The 18379-nt window shown below is 39.1% G+C and overlaps 39 non-coding genes and 59 pseudogenes across 39 annotated transcripts; all 98 read left to right on the top strand.

Annotated features, from left to right (window-relative positions):
• The first annotated feature begins 11 nt into the window (after positions 1–11).
• LOC146154549 (5S ribosomal RNA) lies at positions 12–130 on the top strand (annotated as a pseudogene).
• Positions 131–194: 64 nt separating this feature from the next.
• LOC146154548 (5S ribosomal RNA) lies at positions 195–313 on the top strand. The gene has a single exon (XR_014497784.1). It is a non-coding gene; the product is annotated as a 5S ribosomal RNA (ribosomal RNA).
• A 63-nt stretch (positions 314–376) lies between these two features.
• On the top strand, positions 377–495 carry LOC146154547 (5S ribosomal RNA). Its single transcript, XR_014497584.1, has one exon. It is a non-coding gene; the product is annotated as a 5S ribosomal RNA (ribosomal RNA).
• Positions 496–560: 65 nt separating this feature from the next.
• On the top strand, positions 561–679 carry LOC146154546 (5S ribosomal RNA; annotated as a pseudogene).
• A 74-nt stretch (positions 680–753) lies between these two features.
• LOC146154545 (5S ribosomal RNA) lies at positions 754–872 on the top strand. Its single transcript, XR_014495755.1, has one exon. It is a non-coding gene; the product is annotated as a 5S ribosomal RNA (ribosomal RNA).
• A 64-nt stretch (positions 873–936) lies between these two features.
• On the top strand, positions 937–1055 carry LOC146154544 (5S ribosomal RNA). Its single transcript, XR_014495066.1, has one exon. It is a non-coding gene; the product is annotated as a 5S ribosomal RNA (ribosomal RNA).
• Positions 1056–1120: 65 nt separating this feature from the next.
• LOC146154543 (5S ribosomal RNA) lies at positions 1121–1239 on the top strand. Its single transcript, XR_014496986.1, has one exon. It is a non-coding gene; the product is annotated as a 5S ribosomal RNA (ribosomal RNA).
• A 65-nt stretch (positions 1240–1304) lies between these two features.
• Positions 1305–1423, top strand: LOC146154542 (5S ribosomal RNA; annotated as a pseudogene).
• Positions 1424–1487: 64 nt separating this feature from the next.
• On the top strand, positions 1488–1606 carry LOC146154541 (5S ribosomal RNA). The gene has a single exon (XR_014495065.1). It is a non-coding gene; the product is annotated as a 5S ribosomal RNA (ribosomal RNA).
• Positions 1607–1670: 64 nt separating this feature from the next.
• On the top strand, positions 1671–1789 carry LOC146154540 (5S ribosomal RNA; annotated as a pseudogene).
• Positions 1790–1862: 73 nt separating this feature from the next.
• LOC146154539 (5S ribosomal RNA) lies at positions 1863–1981 on the top strand (annotated as a pseudogene).
• A 65-nt stretch (positions 1982–2046) lies between these two features.
• LOC146154538 (5S ribosomal RNA) lies at positions 2047–2165 on the top strand. Its single transcript, XR_014497611.1, has one exon. It is a non-coding gene; the product is annotated as a 5S ribosomal RNA (ribosomal RNA).
• A 91-nt stretch (positions 2166–2256) lies between these two features.
• On the top strand, positions 2257–2375 carry LOC146154537 (5S ribosomal RNA; annotated as a pseudogene).
• A 64-nt stretch (positions 2376–2439) lies between these two features.
• LOC146154536 (5S ribosomal RNA) lies at positions 2440–2558 on the top strand. The gene has a single exon (XR_014497219.1). It is a non-coding gene; the product is annotated as a 5S ribosomal RNA (ribosomal RNA).
• Positions 2559–2623: 65 nt separating this feature from the next.
• LOC146154535 (5S ribosomal RNA) lies at positions 2624–2742 on the top strand. Its single transcript, XR_014497770.1, has one exon. It is a non-coding gene; the product is annotated as a 5S ribosomal RNA (ribosomal RNA).
• A 65-nt stretch (positions 2743–2807) lies between these two features.
• On the top strand, positions 2808–2926 carry LOC146154534 (5S ribosomal RNA; annotated as a pseudogene).
• A 65-nt stretch (positions 2927–2991) lies between these two features.
• On the top strand, positions 2992–3110 carry LOC146154533 (5S ribosomal RNA). The gene has a single exon (XR_014496283.1). It is a non-coding gene; the product is annotated as a 5S ribosomal RNA (ribosomal RNA).
• A 64-nt stretch (positions 3111–3174) lies between these two features.
• Positions 3175–3303, top strand: LOC146154532 (5S ribosomal RNA; annotated as a pseudogene).
• Positions 3304–3367: 64 nt separating this feature from the next.
• Positions 3368–3486, top strand: LOC146154531 (5S ribosomal RNA; annotated as a pseudogene).
• A 74-nt stretch (positions 3487–3560) lies between these two features.
• LOC146154530 (5S ribosomal RNA) lies at positions 3561–3669 on the top strand (annotated as a pseudogene).
• Positions 3670–3734: 65 nt separating this feature from the next.
• LOC146154529 (5S ribosomal RNA) lies at positions 3735–3853 on the top strand (annotated as a pseudogene).
• A 135-nt stretch (positions 3854–3988) lies between these two features.
• Positions 3989–4107, top strand: LOC146154528 (5S ribosomal RNA; annotated as a pseudogene).
• Positions 4108–4172: 65 nt separating this feature from the next.
• LOC146154527 (5S ribosomal RNA) lies at positions 4173–4291 on the top strand (annotated as a pseudogene).
• A 65-nt stretch (positions 4292–4356) lies between these two features.
• LOC146154526 (5S ribosomal RNA) lies at positions 4357–4475 on the top strand. Its single transcript, XR_014496281.1, has one exon. It is a non-coding gene; the product is annotated as a 5S ribosomal RNA (ribosomal RNA).
• A 64-nt stretch (positions 4476–4539) lies between these two features.
• LOC146154525 (5S ribosomal RNA) lies at positions 4540–4658 on the top strand. The gene has a single exon (XR_014496867.1). It is a non-coding gene; the product is annotated as a 5S ribosomal RNA (ribosomal RNA).
• Positions 4659–4723: 65 nt separating this feature from the next.
• On the top strand, positions 4724–4842 carry LOC146154524 (5S ribosomal RNA; annotated as a pseudogene).
• Positions 4843–4906: 64 nt separating this feature from the next.
• Positions 4907–5025, top strand: LOC146154523 (5S ribosomal RNA). Its single transcript, XR_014495064.1, has one exon. It is a non-coding gene; the product is annotated as a 5S ribosomal RNA (ribosomal RNA).
• A 64-nt stretch (positions 5026–5089) lies between these two features.
• LOC146154522 (5S ribosomal RNA) lies at positions 5090–5208 on the top strand (annotated as a pseudogene).
• Positions 5209–5281: 73 nt separating this feature from the next.
• LOC146154521 (5S ribosomal RNA) lies at positions 5282–5400 on the top strand. The gene has a single exon (XR_014496927.1). It is a non-coding gene; the product is annotated as a 5S ribosomal RNA (ribosomal RNA).
• Positions 5401–5472: 72 nt separating this feature from the next.
• On the top strand, positions 5473–5591 carry LOC146154520 (5S ribosomal RNA). The gene has a single exon (XR_014495063.1). It is a non-coding gene; the product is annotated as a 5S ribosomal RNA (ribosomal RNA).
• A 65-nt stretch (positions 5592–5656) lies between these two features.
• Positions 5657–5775, top strand: LOC146154519 (5S ribosomal RNA; annotated as a pseudogene).
• A 65-nt stretch (positions 5776–5840) lies between these two features.
• LOC146154518 (5S ribosomal RNA) lies at positions 5841–5959 on the top strand. Its single transcript, XR_014496280.1, has one exon. It is a non-coding gene; the product is annotated as a 5S ribosomal RNA (ribosomal RNA).
• Positions 5960–6023: 64 nt separating this feature from the next.
• On the top strand, positions 6024–6142 carry LOC146154517 (5S ribosomal RNA). The gene has a single exon (XR_014495062.1). It is a non-coding gene; the product is annotated as a 5S ribosomal RNA (ribosomal RNA).
• A 65-nt stretch (positions 6143–6207) lies between these two features.
• Positions 6208–6326, top strand: LOC146154516 (5S ribosomal RNA; annotated as a pseudogene).
• Positions 6327–6390: 64 nt separating this feature from the next.
• Positions 6391–6509, top strand: LOC146154515 (5S ribosomal RNA). Its single transcript, XR_014495060.1, has one exon. It is a non-coding gene; the product is annotated as a 5S ribosomal RNA (ribosomal RNA).
• Positions 6510–6574: 65 nt separating this feature from the next.
• On the top strand, positions 6575–6693 carry LOC146154514 (5S ribosomal RNA; annotated as a pseudogene).
• Positions 6694–6766: 73 nt separating this feature from the next.
• Positions 6767–6885, top strand: LOC146154513 (5S ribosomal RNA; annotated as a pseudogene).
• Positions 6886–6949: 64 nt separating this feature from the next.
• Positions 6950–7068, top strand: LOC146154512 (5S ribosomal RNA; annotated as a pseudogene).
• Positions 7069–7132: 64 nt separating this feature from the next.
• Positions 7133–7251, top strand: LOC146154511 (5S ribosomal RNA; annotated as a pseudogene).
• A 73-nt stretch (positions 7252–7324) lies between these two features.
• On the top strand, positions 7325–7443 carry LOC146154510 (5S ribosomal RNA; annotated as a pseudogene).
• A 65-nt stretch (positions 7444–7508) lies between these two features.
• Positions 7509–7627, top strand: LOC146154509 (5S ribosomal RNA). Its single transcript, XR_014497610.1, has one exon. It is a non-coding gene; the product is annotated as a 5S ribosomal RNA (ribosomal RNA).
• A 91-nt stretch (positions 7628–7718) lies between these two features.
• LOC146154508 (5S ribosomal RNA) lies at positions 7719–7837 on the top strand (annotated as a pseudogene).
• Positions 7838–7901: 64 nt separating this feature from the next.
• LOC146154507 (5S ribosomal RNA) lies at positions 7902–8020 on the top strand. The gene has a single exon (XR_014497218.1). It is a non-coding gene; the product is annotated as a 5S ribosomal RNA (ribosomal RNA).
• Positions 8021–8085: 65 nt separating this feature from the next.
• Positions 8086–8204, top strand: LOC146154506 (5S ribosomal RNA). The gene has a single exon (XR_014497769.1). It is a non-coding gene; the product is annotated as a 5S ribosomal RNA (ribosomal RNA).
• A 65-nt stretch (positions 8205–8269) lies between these two features.
• LOC146154505 (5S ribosomal RNA) lies at positions 8270–8388 on the top strand (annotated as a pseudogene).
• Positions 8389–8453: 65 nt separating this feature from the next.
• LOC146154504 (5S ribosomal RNA) lies at positions 8454–8572 on the top strand. The gene has a single exon (XR_014496279.1). It is a non-coding gene; the product is annotated as a 5S ribosomal RNA (ribosomal RNA).
• A 64-nt stretch (positions 8573–8636) lies between these two features.
• Positions 8637–8765, top strand: LOC146154503 (5S ribosomal RNA; annotated as a pseudogene).
• A 64-nt stretch (positions 8766–8829) lies between these two features.
• On the top strand, positions 8830–8948 carry LOC146154502 (5S ribosomal RNA; annotated as a pseudogene).
• Positions 8949–9022: 74 nt separating this feature from the next.
• Positions 9023–9131, top strand: LOC146154501 (5S ribosomal RNA; annotated as a pseudogene).
• A 65-nt stretch (positions 9132–9196) lies between these two features.
• Positions 9197–9315, top strand: LOC146154500 (5S ribosomal RNA; annotated as a pseudogene).
• A 135-nt stretch (positions 9316–9450) lies between these two features.
• LOC146154499 (5S ribosomal RNA) lies at positions 9451–9569 on the top strand (annotated as a pseudogene).
• A 65-nt stretch (positions 9570–9634) lies between these two features.
• LOC146154498 (5S ribosomal RNA) lies at positions 9635–9753 on the top strand (annotated as a pseudogene).
• A 65-nt stretch (positions 9754–9818) lies between these two features.
• Positions 9819–9937, top strand: LOC146154497 (5S ribosomal RNA). The gene has a single exon (XR_014496278.1). It is a non-coding gene; the product is annotated as a 5S ribosomal RNA (ribosomal RNA).
• Positions 9938–10001: 64 nt separating this feature from the next.
• On the top strand, positions 10002–10120 carry LOC146154496 (5S ribosomal RNA). The gene has a single exon (XR_014495546.1). It is a non-coding gene; the product is annotated as a 5S ribosomal RNA (ribosomal RNA).
• Positions 10121–10185: 65 nt separating this feature from the next.
• On the top strand, positions 10186–10304 carry LOC146154495 (5S ribosomal RNA; annotated as a pseudogene).
• A 64-nt stretch (positions 10305–10368) lies between these two features.
• On the top strand, positions 10369–10487 carry LOC146154494 (5S ribosomal RNA). Its single transcript, XR_014495059.1, has one exon. It is a non-coding gene; the product is annotated as a 5S ribosomal RNA (ribosomal RNA).
• A 64-nt stretch (positions 10488–10551) lies between these two features.
• On the top strand, positions 10552–10670 carry LOC146154493 (5S ribosomal RNA; annotated as a pseudogene).
• Positions 10671–10743: 73 nt separating this feature from the next.
• Positions 10744–10862, top strand: LOC146154492 (5S ribosomal RNA; annotated as a pseudogene).
• Positions 10863–10926: 64 nt separating this feature from the next.
• LOC146154491 (5S ribosomal RNA) lies at positions 10927–11045 on the top strand. The gene has a single exon (XR_014495058.1). It is a non-coding gene; the product is annotated as a 5S ribosomal RNA (ribosomal RNA).
• A 65-nt stretch (positions 11046–11110) lies between these two features.
• On the top strand, positions 11111–11229 carry LOC146154490 (5S ribosomal RNA; annotated as a pseudogene).
• A 65-nt stretch (positions 11230–11294) lies between these two features.
• Positions 11295–11413, top strand: LOC146154489 (5S ribosomal RNA). The gene has a single exon (XR_014496277.1). It is a non-coding gene; the product is annotated as a 5S ribosomal RNA (ribosomal RNA).
• A 64-nt stretch (positions 11414–11477) lies between these two features.
• LOC146154488 (5S ribosomal RNA) lies at positions 11478–11596 on the top strand. The gene has a single exon (XR_014495057.1). It is a non-coding gene; the product is annotated as a 5S ribosomal RNA (ribosomal RNA).
• A 65-nt stretch (positions 11597–11661) lies between these two features.
• On the top strand, positions 11662–11780 carry LOC146154487 (5S ribosomal RNA; annotated as a pseudogene).
• Positions 11781–11844: 64 nt separating this feature from the next.
• Positions 11845–11963, top strand: LOC146154486 (5S ribosomal RNA). Its single transcript, XR_014496555.1, has one exon. It is a non-coding gene; the product is annotated as a 5S ribosomal RNA (ribosomal RNA).
• Positions 11964–12028: 65 nt separating this feature from the next.
• LOC146154485 (5S ribosomal RNA) lies at positions 12029–12147 on the top strand (annotated as a pseudogene).
• Positions 12148–12220: 73 nt separating this feature from the next.
• Positions 12221–12339, top strand: LOC146154484 (5S ribosomal RNA; annotated as a pseudogene).
• A 65-nt stretch (positions 12340–12404) lies between these two features.
• On the top strand, positions 12405–12523 carry LOC146154483 (5S ribosomal RNA; annotated as a pseudogene).
• Positions 12524–12614: 91 nt separating this feature from the next.
• Positions 12615–12733, top strand: LOC146154482 (5S ribosomal RNA; annotated as a pseudogene).
• Positions 12734–12797: 64 nt separating this feature from the next.
• Positions 12798–12916, top strand: LOC146154481 (5S ribosomal RNA). The gene has a single exon (XR_014497217.1). It is a non-coding gene; the product is annotated as a 5S ribosomal RNA (ribosomal RNA).
• A 65-nt stretch (positions 12917–12981) lies between these two features.
• On the top strand, positions 12982–13100 carry LOC146154480 (5S ribosomal RNA; annotated as a pseudogene).
• A 65-nt stretch (positions 13101–13165) lies between these two features.
• LOC146154479 (5S ribosomal RNA) lies at positions 13166–13284 on the top strand (annotated as a pseudogene).
• Positions 13285–13349: 65 nt separating this feature from the next.
• Positions 13350–13468, top strand: LOC146154478 (5S ribosomal RNA). Its single transcript, XR_014498349.1, has one exon. It is a non-coding gene; the product is annotated as a 5S ribosomal RNA (ribosomal RNA).
• A 64-nt stretch (positions 13469–13532) lies between these two features.
• On the top strand, positions 13533–13661 carry LOC146154477 (5S ribosomal RNA; annotated as a pseudogene).
• Positions 13662–13725: 64 nt separating this feature from the next.
• On the top strand, positions 13726–13844 carry LOC146154476 (5S ribosomal RNA; annotated as a pseudogene).
• A 73-nt stretch (positions 13845–13917) lies between these two features.
• On the top strand, positions 13918–14036 carry LOC146154475 (5S ribosomal RNA; annotated as a pseudogene).
• A 65-nt stretch (positions 14037–14101) lies between these two features.
• On the top strand, positions 14102–14220 carry LOC146154474 (5S ribosomal RNA; annotated as a pseudogene).
• Positions 14221–14284: 64 nt separating this feature from the next.
• Positions 14285–14403, top strand: LOC146154473 (5S ribosomal RNA). The gene has a single exon (XR_014495056.1). It is a non-coding gene; the product is annotated as a 5S ribosomal RNA (ribosomal RNA).
• A 65-nt stretch (positions 14404–14468) lies between these two features.
• Positions 14469–14587, top strand: LOC146154472 (5S ribosomal RNA; annotated as a pseudogene).
• Positions 14588–14651: 64 nt separating this feature from the next.
• On the top strand, positions 14652–14770 carry LOC146154471 (5S ribosomal RNA). Its single transcript, XR_014495545.1, has one exon. It is a non-coding gene; the product is annotated as a 5S ribosomal RNA (ribosomal RNA).
• A 65-nt stretch (positions 14771–14835) lies between these two features.
• On the top strand, positions 14836–14954 carry LOC146154470 (5S ribosomal RNA; annotated as a pseudogene).
• A 64-nt stretch (positions 14955–15018) lies between these two features.
• LOC146154469 (5S ribosomal RNA) lies at positions 15019–15137 on the top strand. The gene has a single exon (XR_014496021.1). It is a non-coding gene; the product is annotated as a 5S ribosomal RNA (ribosomal RNA).
• Positions 15138–15201: 64 nt separating this feature from the next.
• On the top strand, positions 15202–15320 carry LOC146154468 (5S ribosomal RNA; annotated as a pseudogene).
• Positions 15321–15393: 73 nt separating this feature from the next.
• Positions 15394–15512, top strand: LOC146154467 (5S ribosomal RNA; annotated as a pseudogene).
• Positions 15513–15576: 64 nt separating this feature from the next.
• On the top strand, positions 15577–15695 carry LOC146154466 (5S ribosomal RNA). Its single transcript, XR_014495693.1, has one exon. It is a non-coding gene; the product is annotated as a 5S ribosomal RNA (ribosomal RNA).
• Positions 15696–15760: 65 nt separating this feature from the next.
• Positions 15761–15879, top strand: LOC146154465 (5S ribosomal RNA; annotated as a pseudogene).
• Positions 15880–15944: 65 nt separating this feature from the next.
• On the top strand, positions 15945–16063 carry LOC146154464 (5S ribosomal RNA). Its single transcript, XR_014496276.1, has one exon. It is a non-coding gene; the product is annotated as a 5S ribosomal RNA (ribosomal RNA).
• A 64-nt stretch (positions 16064–16127) lies between these two features.
• Positions 16128–16246, top strand: LOC146154463 (5S ribosomal RNA). Its single transcript, XR_014495055.1, has one exon. It is a non-coding gene; the product is annotated as a 5S ribosomal RNA (ribosomal RNA).
• A 65-nt stretch (positions 16247–16311) lies between these two features.
• Positions 16312–16430, top strand: LOC146154462 (5S ribosomal RNA; annotated as a pseudogene).
• A 64-nt stretch (positions 16431–16494) lies between these two features.
• Positions 16495–16613, top strand: LOC146154461 (5S ribosomal RNA). Its single transcript, XR_014495054.1, has one exon. It is a non-coding gene; the product is annotated as a 5S ribosomal RNA (ribosomal RNA).
• A 65-nt stretch (positions 16614–16678) lies between these two features.
• Positions 16679–16797, top strand: LOC146154460 (5S ribosomal RNA; annotated as a pseudogene).
• Positions 16798–16870: 73 nt separating this feature from the next.
• Positions 16871–16989, top strand: LOC146154459 (5S ribosomal RNA; annotated as a pseudogene).
• A 65-nt stretch (positions 16990–17054) lies between these two features.
• On the top strand, positions 17055–17173 carry LOC146154458 (5S ribosomal RNA; annotated as a pseudogene).
• A 91-nt stretch (positions 17174–17264) lies between these two features.
• On the top strand, positions 17265–17383 carry LOC146154457 (5S ribosomal RNA; annotated as a pseudogene).
• A 64-nt stretch (positions 17384–17447) lies between these two features.
• Positions 17448–17566, top strand: LOC146154456 (5S ribosomal RNA). Its single transcript, XR_014497215.1, has one exon. It is a non-coding gene; the product is annotated as a 5S ribosomal RNA (ribosomal RNA).
• Positions 17567–17631: 65 nt separating this feature from the next.
• On the top strand, positions 17632–17750 carry LOC146154455 (5S ribosomal RNA; annotated as a pseudogene).
• Positions 17751–17815: 65 nt separating this feature from the next.
• Positions 17816–17934, top strand: LOC146154454 (5S ribosomal RNA; annotated as a pseudogene).
• A 73-nt stretch (positions 17935–18007) lies between these two features.
• LOC146154453 (5S ribosomal RNA) lies at positions 18008–18126 on the top strand (annotated as a pseudogene).
• A 65-nt stretch (positions 18127–18191) lies between these two features.
• Positions 18192–18310, top strand: LOC146154452 (5S ribosomal RNA; annotated as a pseudogene).
• The last annotated feature ends 69 nt before the right edge of the window (positions 18311–18379 follow it).

The raw sequence follows: 18379 nt of genomic DNA, 5'->3' as shown, positions 1-18379 counted from the left end.
TGACCAATACTGTCTACGACCATACCAGGTTGAATGCAACCGATCTCGTCCGATCTCGGAAGTTATGCAACGTCGGGATTGGTAAGAACTTGGATGGTTGACCGCCTAGGAATACCAATTGTCGTAGGCAAAATATGATTTATTTAAGTTTTTACATTTTTTAATAGATTAGACCATAAATGTTGACCAATACTGTCTACGACCATACCAGGTTGAATGCAACCGATCTCGTCCGATCTCGGAAGTTAAACAACGTCGGGATTGGATAGTACTTGGATGGGTGACCGCCTAGGAATACCAATTGTCGTAGGCAAAATATGATTTATTTAAGTTTTTATTTTTAAAATAGAATAGACATAAAATGTTGAGAAATACTGCTTACGACCATACCAGGTTGAATGCACCCGATCTCGTCCGATCTCGGAAGTTAAGCAACGTCGGGATTGGTTACTACTTGGATGGGTGACCGCCTAGGAATACCAATTGTCGTAGGCAAAATATGATTTATTTAAGTTTTTACATTTTTAAATAGATTAGACCAAAAAATGTTGACCAATACTGGCTACGACCATACCAGGTTGAATGCACCCGATCTCGTCCGATCTCGGAAGTTAAGCAACGTCGGGATTGGTTAGTACTTGGATGGGTGACCGCCTAGCAATACCAATTGTCATAGGCAAAATATGATTTTTAAAATATATTTAAATGTTAACATTTTTAAAGATTTTAGACCAAAAAATGTTGACCAATACTGTCTACGACTATACCAGGTTGAATGCACCCGATCTCGTCCGATCTCGGAAGTTAAGCAACGTCGGGATTGGTTAGTACTTGGATGGGTGACCGCCTAGGAATACCAATTGTCGTAGGCATAATATCATTTATTTAAGTTTTTACATTTTTAAATAGATTAGACCATAAATGTTGACCAATACTGTCTACGACCATACCAGGTTGAATGCACCCGATCTCGTCCGATCTCGGAAGTTAAGCAACGTCGGGATTGGTTAGTACTTGGATGGGTGACCGCCTAGGAATACCAATTGTCGTAGGCAAAATATGATTTATTTAAGTTTTTACATTTTTAAATAGATTAGACCAAAAAATGTTGACCAATACTGTCTACGAACATACCAGGTTGAATGCACCCGATCTCGTCCGATCTCGGAAGTTAAGCAACGTCGGGATTGGTTAGTACTTGGATGGGTGACCGCCTAGGAATACCAATTGTCGTAGGCAAAATATGATTTATTTAAGTTTTTACATTTTTAAATAGATTAGACCAAAAAATGTTGACCAATACTGGCTACAACCATACCAGGTTGAATGCACCCCATCTCGTCCGATCTCGGAAGTTAAGCCACGTCGGGATTGGTTAGTACTTGGATGGGTGACCGCCTAGGAATACCAATTGTCGTAGGCACAATATGATTTATTTAAGTTTTTACATTTTTAAATAGATTAGACCATAAATGTTGACCAATACTGTCTACGACCATACCAGGTTGAATGCACCCGATCTCGTCCGATCTCGGAAGTTAAGCAACGTCGGGATTGGTTAGTACTTGGATGGGTGACCGCCTAGGAATACCAATTGTCGTAGGCACAATATGATTTATTTAAGTTTTTACATTTTTAAATAGATTAGACCATAAATGTTGACCAATACTGACTACGACCATACCAGGTTGAAAGCACCCGATCTCGTCCGATCTCGGAAGTTAAGCAACGTCGGGATTGGTTGGTACTTGGATGGGTGACCGCCTAGGAATACCAATTGTCATAGGCAAAATATGATTTTTAAAATATATTTAATGTTAACATTTTTAAAGATTTTAGACCAAAAAATGTTGATCAATACTGTCTACGACCATACCAGGTTGAATGCAACCGATCTCGTCCGATCTCGGAAGTTAAGCAACGTCGGGATTGGTTAGTACTTGGATGGGTGACCGCCTAGGAATACCAATTTTCGTAGGCAATATATGATTTATTTAAGTTTTTACATTTTTAAATAGATTAGACCAAAAAATGTTGAGCAATACTACCTACGACTATACCATGTTGAATGCACCCGATCTCGTCCGTTCTCGGAAGTTAAGCAACGTCGGGATTGGTCAGTACTTGGATGGGTGACCGCCTAGGAATACCAATTGTCGTAGGCAAAATATGCTTTATTTAAGTTTTTATTTTTTAAAATATATTTAAATGTTAACTTTTTTAAAGATTTTAGACCAAAAAATGTTGACCAATACTGTCTACGACCATACCAGGTTGAAAGCACCCAATCTCGTCCGATCTCGGAAGTTAAGCAACGTCGGGATTGTTTAGTACTTGGATGGGTGACCGCCTAGCAATACCTATTGTCGTAGGCACAATATGATTTATTTAAGTTTTTACAGTTTTAAATAGATTAGACCATAAATGTTGACCAATACTTTCTACGACCATACCAGGTTGAATGCACCCGATCTCGTCCGATCTCGGACGTTAAGCAACGTCGGGATTGGTTAGTACTTGGATGGGTGACCGCTTAGGAATACCAATTGTCGTAGACACAATATGATTTATTTATGTTTTTACATTTTTGAATAGATTAGACCAAAAAATGTTGACCAATACTGGCTACGACCATACCAGGTTGAATGCATCCGATCTCGTCCGATCTCGGAAGTTAAGCAACGTCGGGATTGGTTAGTACTTGGATGGGTGACCGCCTAGGAATACCAATTGTCGTAGGCAAAATATGATTTATTTAAGTTTTTACATTTTTAAATAGATTAGACCAAAAAATGTTGACCAATACTGGCTACGACCATACCAGGTTGAATGCACCCGATCTCGTCCGATCTCGGAAGTTAAGCAACGTCGGGATTGATTAGTACTTGGATGGGTGACCGCCTAGGAATACCAATTGTCATAGGCAAAATATGATTTATTTAAGTTTTTACATTTTTAAATAGATTAGACCAAAAAATGTTGACCAATACTGGCTACGACCATACCAGGTTGAATGCACCCGATCTCGTCCGATCTCGGAAGTTAAGCAACGTCGGGATTGGTTAGTACTTGGATGGGTGACCGCCTAGGAATACCAATTGTCGTAGGCACAATATGATTTACTTAAGTTTTTACATTTTTAAATAGATTAGACCATAAATGTTGACCAATACTGTCTACGACCATACCAGGTTGAATGCGCCCGATCTCGTGCGATCTCGTGCGATCTCGGAAGTTAAGCAACGTCGGGATTGGTTAGTACTTGGATGGGTGACCGCCTAGGAATACCAATTGTCGTAGGCAAAATATGATTTATTTAAGTTTTTACTTTTTTAAATAGATTAGACGTAAAATGTTGAGAAATACTGCTTACGACCATACCAGTTTGAATGCACCCGATCTCGTCCGATCTCGGAAGTTAAGCAACGTCGGGATTGGTTAGTACTTGGATGGGTGACCGCATAGGAATTCCAATTGTCATAGGCAAAATATGATTTATAAAATATATTTAAATGTTAACATTTTTGAAGATTTTAGACCAAAAAATGTTGACCACTACTGTCTACGACCATACCAGGTTGAATGCACCCGATCTCGGAAGTTAAGCAACGTCGGGATTGGTTAGTACTTGGATGGGTGACCGCCTAGCAATACCAATTGTCATAGGCAAAATATGATTTATTTAAGTTTTTACATTTTTAAATAGATTAGACCAAAAAATGTTGACCAATACTGGCTACGAACATACCAGATTGAATGCACCCGATCTCGTCCGATCTCGGAAGTTAAGCAACGTCGGGATTGGTTAGTACTTGGATGGGTGACCGCCTAGGAATACCAATTGTCGTAGGCAAAATATAATTTATTTAAGTTTTTACATTTTTAAATAGATTAGACCAAAAAATGTTGACCAATACTGGCTACGAACATACCAGATTGAAAGCACCCGATCTCGTCCGATCTCGGAAGTTAAGCAACGTCCAATACTGGCTACGAACATACCAGATTGAATGCACCCGATCTCGTCCGATCTCGGAAGTTAAGCAACGTCGGGAATGGTTAGTACTTGGATGGGTGACCGCCTAGGAATACCAATTGTCGAAGGCAAAATATAATTTATTTAAGTTTTTACATTTTTAAATAGATTAGACCAAAAAATGTTGACCAATACTGGCTACGAACATACCAGATTGAAAGCACCCGATCTCGTCCGATCTCGGAAGTTAAGCAACGTCGGGATTGGTTAGTACTTGGATGGGTGACCGCCTAGGAATGCCAATTGTCGTAGGCAAAATATGATTTATTTAAGTTTTTACATTTTTAAATAGATTAGACCAAAAAATGTTGACCAATACTGGCTACGACCATACCAGGTTGAATGCACCCGATCTCGTCCGATCTCGGAAGTTAAGCAACGTCGGGATTGGTTAGTACTTGGATGGGTGACCGCCTAGGAATACCAATTGTCGTAGGCACAATATGATTTATTTAAGTTTTTACATTTTTAAATAGATTAGACCATAAATGTTGACCAATACTGTCTACGACCATACCAGGTTGAATGCACCCGATCTCGTCCGATCTCGGAAGTTAAGCAACGTCGGGATTGGTTAGTACATGGATGGGTGACCGCCTTGGAATACCAATTGTCGTAGGCAAAATATGATTTATTTAAGTTTTTACATTTTTAAATAGATTAGACCAAAAAATGTTGACCAATACTGGCTACGACCATACCAGGTTGAATGCACCCCATCTCGTCCGATCTCGGAAGTTAAGCCACCTCGGGATTGGTTAGTACTTGGATGGGTGACCGCCTAGGAATACCAATTGTCGTAGGCACAATATGATTTATTTAAGTTTTTACATTTTTAAATAGATTAGACCATAAATGTTGACCAATACTGTCTACGACCATACCAGGTTGAATGCACCCGATCTCGTCCGATCTCGGAAGTTAAGCAACGTCGGGATTGGTTAGTACTTGGATGGGTGACCGCCTAGGAATACCAATTGTCGTAGGCACAATATGATTTATTTAAGTTTTTACATTTTTAAATAGATTAGACCATAAATGTTGACCAATACTGACTACGACCATACCAGGTTGAATGCACCCGATCTCGTCCGATCTCGGAAGTTAAGCAACGTCGGGATTGGTTGGTACTTGGATGGGTGACCGCCTAGGAATACCAATTTTCATAGGCAAAATATGATTTTTAAAATATATTTAATGTTAACATTTTTAAAGATTTTAGACCAAAAAATGTTGATCAATACTGTCTACGACCATACCAGGTTGAATGCAACCGATCTCGTCCGATCTCGGAAGTTAAGCAACGTCGGGATTGGTTAGTACTTGGATGGGTGACCGCCTAGGAATACCAATTGTCGTAGGCAAAATATGATTTTTAAAATATATTTAATGTTAACATTTTTAAAGATTTTAGACCATAAATGTTGACCAATACTGTCTACGACCATACCAGGTTGAATGCACCCGATCTCGTCCGATCTCGGAAGTTAAGCAACGTCGGGATTGGTTAGTACTTGGATGGGTGACCGCCTAGGAATACCAATTGTCGTAGGCAAAATATAATTTATTTAAGTTTTTACATTTTTAAATAGATTAGACCAAAAAATGTTGACCAATACTGGCTACGAACATACCAGATTGAATGCACCCGATCTCGTCCGATCTCGGAAGTTAAGCAACGTCGGGATTGGTTAGTACTTGGATGGGTGACCGCCTAGGAATACCAATTGTCGTTGGCAAAATATGATTTATTTAAGTTTTTACATTTTTAAATAGATTAGACCAAAAAATGTTGACCAATACTGGCTACGACCATACCAGGTTGAATGCACCCGATCTCGTCCGATCTCGGAAGTTAAGCAACGTCGGGATTGGTTAGTACTTGGATGGGTGACCGCCTAGGAATACCAATTGTCGTAGGCACAATATGATTTATTTAAGTTTTTACATTTTTAAATAGATTAGACCATAAATGTTGACCAATACTGTCTACGACCATACCAGGTTGAATGCACCCGATCTCGTCCGATCTCGGAAGTTAAGCAACGTCGGGATTGGTTAGTACTTGGATGGGTGACCGCCTAGGAATACCAATTGTCGTAGGCAAAATATGATTTATTTAAGTTTTTACATTTTTAAATAGATTAGACCAAAAAATGTTGACCAATACTGGCTACGACCATACCAGGTTGAATGCACCCCATCTCGTCCGATCTCGGAAGTTAAGCCACCTCGGGATTGGTTAGTACTTGGATGGGTGACCGCCTAGGAATACCAATTGTCGTAGGCACAATATGATTTATTTAAGTTTTTACATTTTTAAATAGATTAGACCATAAATGTTGACCAATACTGTCTACGACCATACCAGGTTGAATGCACCCGATCTCGTCCGATCTCGGAAGTTAAGCAACGTCGGGATTGGTTAGTACTTGGATGGGTGACCGCCTAGGAATACCAATTGTCGTAGGCACAATATGATTTATTTAAGTTTTTACATTTTTAAATAGATTAGACCAAAAAATGTTGACCAATACTGACTACGACCATACCAGGTTGAATGCACCCGATCTCGTCCGATCTCGGAAGTTAAGCAACGTCGGGATTGGTTGGTACTTGGATGGTTGACCGCCTAGGAATACCAATTTTCATAGGCAAAATATGATTTTTAAAATATATTTAATGTTAACATTTTTAAAGATTTTAGACCAAAAAATGTTGATCAATACTGTCTACGACCATACCAGGTTGAATGCAACCGATCTCGTCCGATCTCGGAAGTTAAGCAACGTCGGGATTGGTTAGTACTTGGATATGTGACCGCCTAGGAATACCAATTGTCGTAGGCAATATATGATTTATTTAAGTTTTTACATTTTTAAATAGATTAGACCATAAATGTTGACCAATACTGACTACGACCATACCAGGTTGAAAGCACCCGATCTCGTCCGATCTCGGAAGTTAAGCAACGTCGGGATTGGTTGGTACTTGGATGGGTGACCGCCTAGGAATACCAATTGTCATAGGCAAAATATGATTTATTTAAGTTTTTACATTTTTAAATAGATTAGACCATAAATGTTGACCAATACTGACTACGACCATACCAGGTTGAAAGCACCCGATCTCGTCCGATCTCGGAAGTTAAGCAACGTCGGGATTGGTTGGTACTTGGATGGGTGACCGCCTAGGAATACCAATTGTCATAGGCAAAATATGATTTTTAAAATATATTTAATGTTAACATTTTTAAAGATTTTAGACCAAAAAATGTTGATCAATACTGTCTACGACCATACCAGGTTGAATGCAACCGATCTCGTCCGATCTCGGAAGTTAAGCAACGTCGGGATTGGTTAGTACTTGGATGGGTGACCGCCTAGGAATACCAATTTTCGTAGGCAATATATGATTTATTTAAGTTTTTACATTTTTAAATAGATTAGACCAAAAAATGTTGAGCAATACTACCTACGACTATACCATGTTGAATGCACCCGATCTCGTCCGTTCTCGGAAGTTAAGCAACGTCGGGATTGGTCAGTACTTGGATGGGTGACCGCCTAGGAATACCAATTGTCGTAGGCAAAATATGCTTTATTTAAGTTTTTATTTTTTAAAATATATTTAAATGTTAACTTTTTTAAAGATTTTAGACCAAAAAATGTTGACCAATACTGTCTACGACCATACCAGGTTGAAAGCACCCAATCTCGTCCGATCTCGGAAGTTAAGCAACGTCGGGATTGTTTAGTACTTGGATGGGTGACCGCCTAGCAATACCTATTGTCGTAGGCACAATATGATTTATTTAAGTTTTTACAGTTTTAAATAGATTAGACCATAAATGTTGACCAATACTTTCTACGACCATACCAGGTTGAATGCACCCGATCTCGTCCGATCTCGGACGTTAAGCAACGTCGGGATTGGTTAGTACTTGGATGGGTGACCGCTTAGGAATACCAATTGTCGTAGACACAATATGATTTATTTATGTTTTTACATTTTTGAATAGATTAGACCAAAAAATGTTGACCAATACTGGCTACGACCATACCAGGTTGAATGCATCCGATCTCGTCCGATCTCGGAAGTTAAGCAACGTCGGGATTGGTTAGTACTTGGATGGGTGACCGCCTAGGAATACCAATTGTCGTAGGCAAAATATGATTTATTTAAGTTTTTACATTTTTAAATAGATTAGACCAAAAAATGTTGACCAATACTGGCTACGACCATACCAGGTTGAATGCACCCGATCTCGTCCGATCTCGGAAGTTAAGCAACGTCGGGATTGATTAGTACTTGGATGGGTGACCGCCTAGGAATACCAATTGTCATAGGCAAAATATGATTTATTTAAGTTTTTACATTTTTAAATAGATTAGACCAAAAAATGTTGACCAATACTGGCTACGACCATACCAGGTTGAATGCACCCGATCTCGTCCGATCTCGGAAGTTAAGCAACGTCGGGATTGGTTAGTACTTGGATGGGTGACCGCCTAGGAATACCAATTGTCGTAGGCACAATATGATTTACTTAAGTTTTTACATTTTTAAATAGATTAGACCATAAATGTTGACCAATACTGTCTACGACCATACCAGGTTGAATGCGCCCGATCTCGTGCGATCTCGTGCGATCTCGGAAGTTAAGCAACGTCGGGATTGGTTAGTACTTGGATGGGTGACCGCCTAGGAATACCAATTGTCGTAGGCAAAATATGATTTATTTAAGTTTTTACTTTTTTAAATAGATTAGACGTAAAATGTTGAGAAATACTGCTTACGACCATACCAGTTTGAATGCACCCGATCTCGTCCGATCTCGGAAGTTAAGCAACGTCGGGATTGGTTAGTACTTGGATGGGTGACCGCATAGGAATTCCAATTGTCATAGGCAAAATATGATTTATAAAATATATTTAAATGTTAACATTTTTGAAGATTTTAGACCAAAAAATGTTGACCACTACTGTCTACGACCATACCAGGTTGAATGCACCCGATCTCGGAAGTTAAGCAACGTCGGGATTGGTTAGTACTTGGATGGGTGACCGCCTAGCAATACCAATTGTCATAGGCAAAATATGATTTATTTAAGTTTTTACATTTTTAAATAGATTAGACCAAAAAATGTTGACCAATACTGGCTACGAACATACCAGATTGAATGCACCCGATCTCGTCCGATCTCGGAAGTTAAGCAACGTCGGGATTGGTTAGTACTTGGATGGGTGACCGCCTAGGAATACCAATTGTCGTAGGCAAAATATAATTTATTTAAGTTTTTACATTTTTAAATAGATTAGACCAAAAAATGTTGACCAATACTGGCTACGAACATACCAGATTGAAAGCACCCGATCTCGTCCGATCTCGGAAGTTAAGCAACGTCCAATACTGGCTACGAACATACCAGATTGAATGCACCCGATCTCGTCCGATCTCGGAAGTTAAGCAACGTCGGGAATGGTTAGTACTTGGATGGGTGACCGCCTAGGAATACCAATTGTCGAAGGCAAAATATAATTTATTTAAGTTTTTACATTTTTAAATAGATTAGACCAAAAAATGTTGACCAATACTGGCTACGAACATACCAGATTGAAAGCACCCGATCTCGTCCGATCTCGGAAGTTAAGCAACGTCGGGATTGGTTAGTACTTGGATGGGTGACCGCCTAGGAATGCCAATTGTCGTAGGCAAAATATGATTTATTTAAGTTTTTACATTTTTAAATAGATTAGACCAAAAAATGTTGACCAATACTGGCTACGACCATACCAGGTTGAATGCACCCGATCTCGTCCGATCTCGGAAGTTAAGCAACGTCGGGATTGGTTAGTACTTGGATGGGTGACCGCCTAGGAATACCAATTGTCGTAGGCACAATATGATTTATTTAAGTTTTTACATTTTTAAATAGATTAGACCATAAATGTTGACCAATACTGTCTACGACCATACCAGGTTGAATGCACCCGATCTCGTCCGATCTCGGAAGTTAAGCAACGTCGGGATTGGTTAGTACTTGGATGGGTGACCGCCTTGGAATACCAATTGTCGTAGGCAAAATATGATTTATTTAAGTTTTTACATTTTTAAATAGATTAGACCAAAAAATGTTGACCAATACTGGCTACGACCATACCAGGTTGAATGCACCCCATCTCGTCCGATCTCGGAAGTTAAGCCACCTCGGGATTGGTTAGTACTTGGATGGGTGACCGCCTAGGAATACCAATTGTCGTAGGCACAATATGATTTATTTAAGTTTTTACATTTTTAAATAGATTAGACCATAAATGTTGACCAATACTGTCTACGACCATACCAGGTTGAATGCACCCGATCTCGTCCGATCTCGGAAGTTAAGCAACGTCGGGATTGGTTAGTACTTGGATGGGTGACCGCCTAGGAATACCAATTGTCGTAGGCACAATATGATTTATTTAAGTTTTTACATTTTTAAATAGATTAGACCATAAATGTTGACCAATACTGACTACGACCATACCAGGTTGAATGCACCCGATCTCGTCCGATCTCGGAAGTTAAGCAACGTCGGGATTGGTTGGTACTTGGATGGGTGACCGCCTAGGAATACCAATTTTCATAGGCAAAATATGATTTTTAAAATATATTTAATGTTAACATTTTTAAAGATTTTAGACCAAAAAATGTTGATCAATACTGTCTACGACCATACCAGGTTGAATGCAACCGATCTCGTCCGATCTCGGAAGTTAAGCAACGTCGGGATTGGTTAGTACTTGGATATGTGACCGCCTAGGAATACCAATTGTCGTAGGCAATATATGATTTATTTAAGTTTTTACATTTTTTAATAGATTAGACCATAAATGTTGACCAATACTGTCTACGACCATACCAGGTTGAATGCACCCGATCTCGTCCGATCTCGGAAGTTAAGCAACGTCGGGATTGGTTAGTACTTGGATGGGTGACCGCCTAGGAATACCAATTGTCGTAGGCAAAATATAATTTATTTAAGTTTTTACATTTTTAAATAGATTAGACCAAAAAATGTTGACCAATACTGGCTACGAACATACCAGATTGAATGCACCCGATCTCGTCCGATCTCGGAAGTTAAGCAACGTCGGGATTGGTTAGTACTTGGATGGGTGACCGCCTAGGAATACCAATTGTCGTAGGCAAAATATGATTTATTTAAGTTTTTACATTTTTAAATAGATTAGACCAAAAAATGTTGACCAATACTGGCTACGACCATACCAGGTTGAATGCACCCGATCTCGTCCGATCTCGGAAGTTAAGCAACGTCGGGATTGGTTAGTACTTGGATGGGTGACCGCCTAGGAATACCAATTGTCGTAGGCACAATATGATTTATTTAAGTTTTTACATTTTTAAATAGATTAGACCATAAATGTTGACCAATACTGTCTACGACCATACCAGGTTGAATGCACCCGATCTCGTCCGATCTCGGAAGTTAAGCAACGTCGGGATTGGTTAGTACTTGGATGGGTGACCGCCTAGGAATACCAATTGTCGTAGGCAAAATATGATTTATTTAAGTTTTTACATTTTTAAATAGATTAGACCAAAAAATGTTGACCAATACTGGCTACGACCATACCAGGTTGAATGCACCCCATCTCGTCCGATCTCGGAAGTTAAGCCACCTCGGGATTGGTTAGTACTTGGATGGGTGACCGCCTAGGAATACCAATTGTCGTAGGCACAATATGATTTATTTAAGTTTTTACATTTTTAAATAGATTAGACCATAAATGTTGACCAATACTGTCTACGACCATACCAGGTTGAATGCACCCGATCTCGTCCGATCTTGGAAGTTAAGCAACGTCGGGATTGGTTAGTACTTGGATGGGTGACCGCCTAGGAATACCAATTGTCGTAGGCACAATATGATTTATTTAAGTTTTTACATTTTTAAATAGATTAGACCAAAAAATGTTGACCAATACTGACTACGACCATACCAGGTTGAATGCACCCGATCTCGTCCGATCTCGGAAGTTAAGCAACGTCGGGATTGGTTGGTACTTGGATGGTTGACCGCCTAGGAATACCAATTTTCATAGGCAAAATATGATTTTTAAAATATATTTAATGTTAACATTTTTAAAGATTTTAGACCAAAAAATGTTGATCAATACTGTCTACGACCATACCAGGTTGAATGCAACCGATCTCGTCCGATCTCGGAAGTTAAGCAACGTCGGGATTGGTTAGTACTTGGATATGTGACCGCCTAGGAATACCAATTGTCGTAGGCAATATATGATTTATTTAAGTTTTTACATTTTTAAATAGATTAGACCAAAAAATGTTGAGCAATACTGCCTACGACCATACCATATTGAATGCACCCGATCTCGTCCGTTCTCGGAAGTTAAGCAACGTCGGGATTGGTTATTACTTGGATGGGTGACCGCCTAGGAATACCAATTGTCGTAGGCAAAATATGATTTATTTAAGTTTTTATTTTTTTAAATATATTTAAATGTTAACTTTTTTAAAGATTGTAGACCAAAAAATGTTGACCAATACTGTCTACGACCATACCAGGTTGAAAGCACCCGATCTCGTCCGATCTCGGAAGTTAAGCAACGTCGGGATTGTTTAGTACTTGGATGGGTGACCGCCTAGCAATACCAATTGTCGTAGGCACAATATGATTTATTTAAGTTTTTACAGTTTTAAATAGATTAGACCATAAATGTTGACCAATACTTTCTACGACCATACCAGGTTGAATGCACCCGATCTCGTCCGATCTCGGACGTTAAGCAACGTCGGGATTGGTTAGTACTTGGATGGGTGACCGCTTAGGAATACCAATTGTCGTAGACACATCATGATTTATTTATGTTTTTACATTTTTAAATAGATTAGACCAAAAAATGTTGACGAATACTGGCTACGACCATACGAGGTTGAATGCACCCGATCTTGTCCGATCTCGGAAGTTAAGCAACGTCGGGATTGGTTAGTACTTGGATGGGTGACCGCCTAGGAATACCAATTGTCGTAGACAAAATATGATTTATTTAAGTTTTTACATTTTTAAATAGATTAGACCAAAAAATGTTGACCAATACTGGCTACGACCATACCAGGTTGAATGCACCCGATCTCGTTCGATCTCGGAAGTTAAGCAACGTCGGGATTGATTAGTACTTGGATGGGTGACCGCCTAGGAATACCAATTGTCATAGGCAAAATATGATTTATTTAAGTTTTTACATTTTTAAATAGATTAGACCAAAAAATGTTGACCAATACTGGCTACGACCATACCAGGTTGAATGCACCCGATCTCGTCCGATCTCGGAAGTTAAGCAACGTCGGGATTGGTTAGTGCTTGGATGGGTGACCGCCTAGGAATACCAATTGTCGTAGGCACAATATGATTTACTTAAGTTTTTACATTTTTAAATAGATTAGACCATAACTGTTGACCAATACTGTCTACGACCATACCAGGTTGAATGCACCCGATCTCGTGCGATCTCGTGCGATCTCGGAAGTTAAGCAACGTCGGGATTGGTTAGTACTTGGATGGGTGACCGCCTAGGAATACCAATTGTCGTAGGCAAAATATGATTTATTTAAGTTTTTACTTTTTTAAATAGATTAGACGTAAAATGTTGAGAAATACTGCTTACGACCATACCAGTTTGAATGCACCCGATCTCGTCCGATCTCGGAAGTTAAGCAACGTCGGGATTGGTTAGTACTTGGATGGGTGACCGCATAGGAATTCCAATTCTCATAGGCAAAATATGATTTATAAAATATATTTAAATGTTAACATTTTGAAGATTTTAGACCAAAAAATGTTGACCACTACTGTCTACGACCATACCAGGTTGAATGCACCCGATCTCGTCCGATCTCGGAAGTTAAGCAACGTCGGGATTGGTTAGTACTTGGATGGGTGACCGCCTAGCAATACCAATTGTCATAGGCAAAATATGATTTATTTAAGTTTTTCCATTTTTAAATAGATTAGACCAAAAAATGTTGACCAATACTGGCTACGAACATACCAGATTGAATGCACCCGATCTCGTCCGATCTCGGAAGTTAAGCAACGTCGGGATTGGTTAGTACTTGGATGGGTGACCGCCTAGGAATACCAATTGTCGTAGGCATAATATCATTTATTTAAGTTTTTACATTTTTAAATAGATTAGACCATAAATGTTGACGAATACTGTCTACGACCATACCAGGTTGAATGCACCCGATCTCGTCCGATCTCGGAAGTTAAGCAACGTCGGGATTGGTTAGTACTTGGATGGGTGACCGCCTAGGAATACCAATTGTCGTAGGCATAATATCATTTATTTAAGTTTTTACATTTTTAAATAGATTAGACCAAAAAATGTTGACCAATACTGGCTACGAAAATACAAGATTGAATGCACCCGATCTCGTCCGATCTCGGAAGTTAAGCAACGTCGGGATTGGTTAGTACTTGGATGGGTGACCGCCTAGGAATACCAATTGTCGTAGGCAAAATATGATTTATTTAAGTTTTTACTTTTTTAAATAGATTAGACGTAAAATGTTGAGAAATACTGTCTACGACCATACCAGGTTGAATGCACCCGATCTCGTCCGATCTCGGAAGTTAAGCAACGTCGGGATTGGTTAGTACTTGGATGGGTGACCGCCTTGGAATACCAATTGTCGTAGGCAAAATATGATTTATTTAAGTTTTTACATTTTTAAATAGATTAGACCAAAAAATGTTGACCAATACTGGCTACGACCATACCAGGTTGAATGCACCCCATCTCGTCCGATCTCGGAAGTTAAGCCACCTCGGGATTGGTTAGTACTTGGATGGGTGACCGCCTAGGAATAACAATTGTCGTAGGCACAATATGATTTATTTAAGTTTTTACATTTTTAAATAGATTAGACCATAAATGTTGACCAATACTGTCTACGACCATGCCAGGTTGAATGCACCCGATCTCGTCCGATCTCGGAAGTTAAGCAACGTCGGGATTGGTTAGTACTTGGATGGGTGACCGCCTAGGAATACCAATTGTCGTAGGCACAATATGATTTATTTAAGTTTTTACATTTTTAAATAGATTAGACCATAAATGTTGACCAATACTGACTACGACCATACCAGGTTGAATGCACCCGATCTCGTCCGATCTCGGAAGTTAAGCAACGTCGGGATTGGTTGGTACTTGGATGGGTGACCGCCTAGGAATACCAATTTTCATAGGCAAAATATGATTTTTAAAATATATTTAATGTTAACATTTTTAAAGATTTTAGACAAAAAAATGTTGATCAATACTGTCTACGACCATACCAGGTTGAATGCAACCGATCTCGTCCGATCTCGGAAGTTAAGCAACGTCGGGATTGGTTAGTACTTGGATATGTGACCGCCTAGGAATACCAATTGTCGTAGGCAATATATGATTTATTTAAGTTTTTACATTTTTAAATAGATTAGACCATAAATGTTGACCAATACTGTCTACGACCATACCAGGTTGAATGCACCCGATCTCGTCTGATCTCGGAAGTTAAGCAACGTCGGGATTGGTTAGTACTTGGATGGGTGACCGCCTAGGAATACCAATTGTCGTAGGCAAAATATAATTTATTTAAGTTTTTACATTTTTAAATAGATTAGACCAAAAAATGTTGACCAATACTGGCTACGAACATACCAGATTGAATGCACCCGATCTCGTCCGATCTCGGAAGTTAAGCAACGTCGGGATTGGTTAGTACTTGGATGGGTGACCGCCTAGGAATACCAATTGTCGTAGGCAAAATATGATTTATTTAAGTTTTTACATTTTTAAATAGATTAGACCAAAAAATGTTGACCAATACTGGCTACGACCATACCAGGTTGAATGCACCCGATCTCGTCCGATCTCGGAAGTTAAGCAACGTCGGGATTGGTTAGTACTTGGATGGGTGACCGCCTAGGAATACCAATTGTCGTAGGCACAATATGATTTATTTAAGTTTTTACATTTTTAAATAGATTAGACCATAAATGTTGACCAATACTGTCTACGACCATACCAGGTTGAATGCACCCGATCTCGTCCGATCTCGGAAGTTAAGCAACGTCGGGATTGGTTAGTACTTGGATGGGTGACCGCCTAGGAATACCAATTGTCGTAGGCAAAATATGATTTATTTAAGTTTTTACATTTTTAAATAGATTAGACCAAAAAATGTTGACCAATACTGGCTACGACCATACCAGGTTGAATGCACCCCATCTCGTCCGATCTCGGAAGTTAAGCCACCTCGGGATTGGTTAGTACTTGGATGGGTGACCGCCTAGGAATACCAATTGTCGTAGGCACAATATGATTTATTTAAGTTTTTACATTTTTAAATAGATTAGACCATAAATGTTGACCAATACTGTCTACGACCATACCAGGTTGAATGCACCCGATCTCGTCCGATCTCGGAAGTTAAGCAACGTCGGGATTGGTTAGTACTTGGATGGGTGACCGCCTAGGAATACCAATTGTCGTAGGCACAATATGATTTATTTAAGTTTTTACATTTTTAAATAGATTAGACCAAAAAATGTTGACCAATACTGACTACGACCATACCAGGTTGAATGCACCCGATCTCGTCCGATCTCGGAAGTTAAGCAACGTCGGGATTGGTTGGTACTTGGATGGTTGACCGCCTAGGAATACCAATTTTCATAGGCAAAATATGATTTTTAAAATATATTTAATGTTAACATTTTTAAAGATTTTAGACCAAAAAATGTTGATCAATACTGTCTACGACCATACCAGGTTGAATGCAACCGATCTCGTCCGATCTCGGAAGTTAAGCAACGTCGGGATTGGTTAGTACTTGGATATGTGACCGCCTAGGAATACCAATTGTCGTAGGCAATATATGATTTATTTAAGTTTTTACATTTTTAAATAGATTAGACCAAAAAATGTTGAGCAATACTGCCTACGACCATACCATATTGAATGCACCCGATCTCGTCCGTTCTCGGAAGTTAAGCAACGTCGGGATTGGTTATTACTTGGATGGGTGACCGCCTAGGAATACCAATTGTCGTAGGCAAAATATGATTTATTTAAGTTTTTATTTTTTTAAATATATTTAAATGTTAACTTTTTTAAAGATTGTAGACCAAAAAATGTTGACCAATACTGTCTACGACCATACCAGGTTGAAAGCACCCGATCTCGTCCGATCTCGGAAGTTAAGCAACGTCGGGATTGTTTAGTACTTGGATGGGTGACCGCCTAGCAATACCAATTGTCGTAGGCACAATATGATTTATTTAAGTTTTTACAGTTTTAAATAGATTAGACCATAAATGTTGACCAATACTTTCTACGACCATACCAGGTTGAATGCACCCGATCTCGTCCGATCTCGGACGTTAAGCAACGTCGGGATTGGTTAGTACTTGGATGGGTGACCGCTTAGGAATACCAATTGTCGTAGACACAACATGATTTATTTATGTTTTTACATTTTTAAATAGATTAGACCAAAAAATGTTGACGAATACTGGCTACGACCATACGAGGTTGAATGCACCCGATCTTGTCCGATCTCGGAAGTTAAGCAACGTCGGGATTGGTTAGTACTTGGATGGGTGACCGCCTAGGAATACCAATTGTCGTAGACAAAATATGATTTATTTAAGTTTTTACATTTTTAAATAGATTAGACCAAAAAATGTTGACCAATACTGACTACGACCATACCAGGTTGAATGCACCCGATCTCGTCCGATCTCGGAAGTTAAGCAACGTCGGGATTGGTTGGTACTTGGATGGTTGACCGCCTAGGAATACCAATTTTCATAGGCAAAATATGATTTTTAAAATATATTTAATGTTAACATTTTTAAAGATTTTAGACCAAAAAATGTTGATCAATACTGTCTACGACCATACCAGGTTGAATGCAACCGATCTCGTCCGATCTCGGAAGTTAAGCAACGTCGGGATTGGTTAGTACTTGGATATGTGACCGCCTAGGAATACCAATTGTCGTAGGCAATATATGATTTATTTAAGTTTTTACATTTTTAAATAGATTAGACCAAAAAATGTTGAGCAATACTGCCTACGACCATACCATATTGAATGCACCCGATCTCGTCCGTTCTCGGAAGTTAAGCAACGTCGGGATTGGTTATTACTTGGATGGGTGACCGCCTAGGAATACCAATTGTCGTAGGCAAAATATGATTTATTTAAGTTTTTATTTTTTTAAATATATTTAAATGTTAACTTTTTTAAAGATTGTAGA

Source organism: Ascidiella aspersa, chromosome 4 (assembly GCF_963924565.1).
Source record: "Ascidiella aspersa chromosome 4, kaAscAspe10.2, whole genome shotgun sequence".
Lineage (NCBI taxonomy): Eukaryota > Metazoa > Chordata > Ascidiacea > Phlebobranchia > Ascidiidae > Ascidiella > Ascidiella aspersa.
This window is presented reverse-complemented; position numbering and strand designations above follow the sequence as displayed.